We start from the raw sequence: 4,921 nt of genomic DNA on the forward strand, positions 1-4,921 counted from the left end.
TCTTTCACCTTTTTTGTTAAGTTGATTCCCAAGTATTTTTTTTTTTTTTGAGGATATTGTGAATGGGTGGTTGTCCTCATTTTCATTTCAGAAGTTTTGTTGCTGATATACAGGAATGCCTTTGATTTATGCATGTTGATTTTATATCCTGCCACTTTGCTGAATTCATTTTTTAGTTCTAGTAGTTTCTTTGTTGACCCTATTGGGTCCTCTAAGTATAGAATCATATTGTCTGCAAATAGTGATAACGTAAGTTCTTCTTTTCATATTTTTATGCCTTTAATTTCTTTCATCTGTCTAATTGCTCTGGCTATATTGAATAGAAGTGGTGATAGAGAGCATCCCTGTCTTGTTCCAGATTTTAGAGGGATGCCTTCAATTTTTATCCATTCAGAATAATGCTAGCCTGAGGCTTAGCATAGATAGCTTTTACAATGTTGAGGTAAGTTGCTGTTATCCCTAGTTTTTCTAATATTTTGAACATAATGGGATGCTGTACTTTGTCGAATGCTTTTTCTGCGTCTGTGGAGATGAACATATGGTTCTTATCTTTAAGTCTATTGATGTGGTCAATAAAATTTATTGATTTCCATATATTTCACCATCCTTGCATCCCAGGGATGAATCCTACTTGATCATGGTGCACAATTTTTTTTGATGTGTTTTTGTATGCGATTCGCCAAAATTTTATTGAGGATTTTTGCATCCAGTTTCATTAGCGATATTGGTCTGTGGTTTTGTTTCTTTGAGGTGTCTTTGCTGGTTTTGGAATCAGGGTGATGTTGGCCTCATAGAATGAATTTGGAAAAGCTCCCTCTTTTTCTATTTCCTGAAATAACTTGAAAAGTATTGGTATTAATTCTTCTAACCCTAACCCTAAGTTGAAAAGTCTTCTGACAGAAGTTACCCAGAGTTGAAAACTGTATTTTTACATGTAAAATGTAGTTATATATGGCAAATGGATCACTGAAAACTATTCAAATTCTTACGTTAAACAAGGAAACAGGCTTACTTAATAAAGAAAAATTCCTACAAAACATAAATTAAATAAAATTAAGTATGAAATATTAAATGGCTAAATCCTGAACTAAATAGGTATGCAAAAAACACATAAATGTGAAAAAAAATTCCAAAGCACGAAGAAACTTCTGTCATTATAGTTTAGCTTTTCAAATTTATGAAATATGTGGATCACTGTTAACTGTACTAAAAATAGAATCTCAATGTTAAAAGTGTTTATAGTTTTGCCACAATTTCAAATACATAAGATAGACTTGTTTAAATCCAAAGTCTTCACACACCCCACAGAGAAGACATGATTAATCAACTAGCTAGATGCAACTGGGGTAAGACCATACTTTCTGTTCTTGGTGCTGTAGATCACACCCAGGGCCAAGCACATGCTAGGCAAGTGCTCTACCACTGAGCTACATCCCTAGCCCTGGACTACTGTATCATTTTTTTGGGGGGTGGTGGTGATTGAGAAGTACCAGGGATTGAATTTAGGGGCACTCAACCACTGAGTCTCATCCCCAGCCCTGCTTTGTATTTTATTTAGAGACAGTGTCTTTGCTTTTGCTGAGGCTGGCTTTGAACTTGCAATCCTCCTGCCTCAACATCAGAGCTGCTGGGATTACAGGAGTATGCCACCACACCTGGCTGTACTATTGTATCTTGATGATACTTGTACCTCCAGGATTCTCTTCCTAATTTTTCTACTATTGCTACTGAATACTTTTATGATTCTTTTCATTTCTGTAATGTCTTTCAGCAGTGATCCTTAAAATAACCAATCCAATCACTTGGTCTCAAGCATCATTTACTTAAAAAAAAAAATATATATATATATATATATATATATATATATATATATATATATATATATATATATATATATTTAGTTGTCAATAGATCTTTCTTTATTTGTATGTGGTGCTGAGAATTGAACCCTGTGCCTCTCACATGCTAGGCAAGCACTCTACCACTGAGCCACAACCTCAGCCCCAGCATCATTTACTTTGTAAAATACCTGAAGATAGGAAGCAATGAACTTCTCATTAAGAATCTATATAGATGATTTTTAAGGCAGTATAAGGTTGAGAACCATTATTTCCGAGTTTCCAAAACACAGTCACTCAGCAGAAAACAAGGAGATAACTATTGTCAGTTTTATTATACAGGAGAAGAAATTGTTCACAATAACTGCCAATAATTTTTGGTGTCATAAAGGGAAATTAGATAACCTGGTGTCAAGTTCTTTATTTCAAGTTACTGTATTCTGTCTTTTATGAGTACACAACCAATTGATCATCATGTCTGGTCATTCCTCATCATGCTAACTTCCTTGGCATCTTCCCCTCTCTAGGTGAAACGCACTGAAGAGAATGGCACTAATTAATCAAAGCCACCTTGAAGAGTTCATTCTGATAGGCTTTGCTGACTGTCCTTGGCTAGAGCTTCCTATATTCATTGTTCTTCTGATAACATACCCCATGGCCATCATGGGAAACATTGCCATCATTCTAGTGTCCAAGTTAGATCCCCATCTCCACAGTCCCATGTATTTCTTTCTCACCAACCTCTCCTTTTTGGAGATGTGTTACACCACAATCATTGTGCCTCAGATGCTGTTTAACCTGGGAAGCTCTAAAAAGACCATCAGCTATATGGGGTGTGCATTCCAGCTCCATTTATTCCACATAATGGGGGGCACAGAATGTCTTCTCTTAGCTATCATGTCTTTTGACCGCTATGTGGCCATCTGCAGACCTCTGCACTACACCCTTATCATGAATCAGCACATCTGTATCTTGTTAGTGTCCATTGTATGGCTGGATGGAATCACTTATGCTGTCTCAGAGGCCACTGTAACACTAAAATTGCCATGTGTGGTGTCCATAAACTGGATCATTTGGTGTGTGAGATTCCAGTTCTGATAAAGACTGCTTGTGGTGCAAAGAAAGGTAACGAGCTCAAACTTTCTGTAGTATGTATTTTTATTAGCTATTCCTCTGTGTCTAATTCTTGCCTCATATGCTAGTATTGGACATGCTGTACTTAAGATGAAATCTTCTGAAGGAAGGAAAAAGGCCTTTGGGACATGTTCTTCTCATCTCATTGTAGTTTTCTTATTTTATGGCCCAGCCATTAGTATGTACCTCTAGCCCCCTTCTTCCATCACAAGGGACCAGCCCAAGTTCATGGCCCTCTTCTATGGAGTGGTGACTCCTATAGCCAACCCCTTCATTTACACCCTGAGGAATAAGGATGTAAAGGGGGCATTAGGCAACCTGGTGAGAAATATTTTGAGTTCCAAATAAAAATTTTAAATTATTTAGCAATTAGATCTAGGATTATAAAGTTTTCTCTTATAATTCACTCATTCATTTCATGAAATCTCGTGATATATATTCTTACAACCTGTCTTATTTATTATGTTCCATGTAATCAAGTAGACAAGGATTACACTTGACTGATGAGTATGGGAACTCTTTCTGAAATGAATTCTGTTTGGGTTAGTATACACTGAGATAGTAACTTTCTTAAGTAGTAAAAATATTAATAATAGAAATTATAATTACATTAGTTCAAGCAAATTAACATGAAAAGCTTGGCAATCATTCATCAATGGGCTTCTTATCAGTGTCACATGAGAAATATTATGTCATCTCTGCAAGTTGCCCCAGGTATGAGTGTGAAGCCTGGCTGAACTGCATTTGGTGTAAAGCACTCTATACTGTCAAAGATTCATTAAAAATTATATCAACTTCCATTCATGTAGATGCTTTTGTGTCTTAAAAAGTGTATTGTTATTTTTGGATAGGAAGTATATTTGCATGATTTTGTATGGTTGAATAATGTATTATTAAATAGTGAAATGAGTAAAATAAAGGAAGAAAAATGTGGATAAATCTCTCACCATTCTTCAGAAATATCATGTTAGAGTCTTTTGAATCAGAAAAACAACAAAGTAAATGATATAAGTAATAAAGTTTAACTTGGAAATATGTCTATGCATAAATTGGAAGAGCAAGAACTGTCTTCTAATGGAGTGAAAGTATTAGAAGACTAATAAACTGTGTTCTGCATTGGAAATCAAGTTTGTTACTTCAAAAAACAATATGAGTGCCTTTTTATTAATGTATATTTTGGGGGTTAAGGATGTTCAGAGCTTAGGACACTAAAAGTTGAAAATACTAAAACAGTAGGGCTCACACCAGAAATATAAAATTGTATCATAAAACCAGTAATAAATTATGAGAATAATCAATGATTTGTACAGTTATGTGGTATTGAATTCAAATATTAAGAATTCAACAAAATCTGTAGTGAAGAACTAAACCCTCATGTGAAAATTAAGAGATTATTTGGGACTTTCTTCCAGGTGTTTTGATATGAGTAAGATCATGGTAAAAAAAATTGAAAAATAAATCTAATTATATTCCATACAGGAATAGATTGCATGCCAAATACACTCTGAAAAATAACAGCATATAGTGTTTATGAAGTTCTTAAAATTAATTGTCTTTGACATATTTTTTTAAATTTCTAAGGAACTTTAAAAACTCACAGGTTTCTGACTAATTGCCAGAAAATATTATTTTACACACACACACACACACAAACACATACACACACACACATACACACACAATTTAACAATGTTATATGATAGCTTTAACAACATTTATTAGGTAAAGTAATCTTTGTCTAACTTATTATGTATTGAGAAATTTAGTGAATTTTTGGTCTGGAAAACACCCTGTAATATCTGTGCCTCAAACACAGCCACAGAGACTAGTTACATTTTTTCTGAGTGATTTCTTCAATTGTCTTCCTTCCTGAGATAGTTAATGTGTATATGAACTTTTAGGCCTATAGAGACTACTCATTTCAGAAGCATGTGTGGCATCCAGACTCT

The 4,921-nt window shown here is 34.5% G+C and overlaps 1 pseudogene; it reads left to right on the top strand.

Annotated features, from left to right (window-relative positions):
• The first annotated feature begins 2,384 nt into the window (after positions 1 to 2,384).
• On the top strand, positions 2,385 to 3,320 carry LOC124095358 (olfactory receptor 2B11-like; annotated as a pseudogene).
• The last annotated feature ends 1,601 nt before the right edge of the window (positions 3,321 to 4,921 follow it).

Source organism: Marmota monax, unplaced genomic scaffold (assembly GCF_021218885.2).
Source record: "Marmota monax isolate L192 unplaced genomic scaffold, Marmota_monax_Labrador192_F-V1.1 WCK01_AAM20220418_F8-fsc00463, whole genome shotgun sequence".
Taxonomy (NCBI): Eukaryota; Metazoa; Chordata; class Mammalia; order Rodentia; family Sciuridae; genus Marmota; species Marmota monax.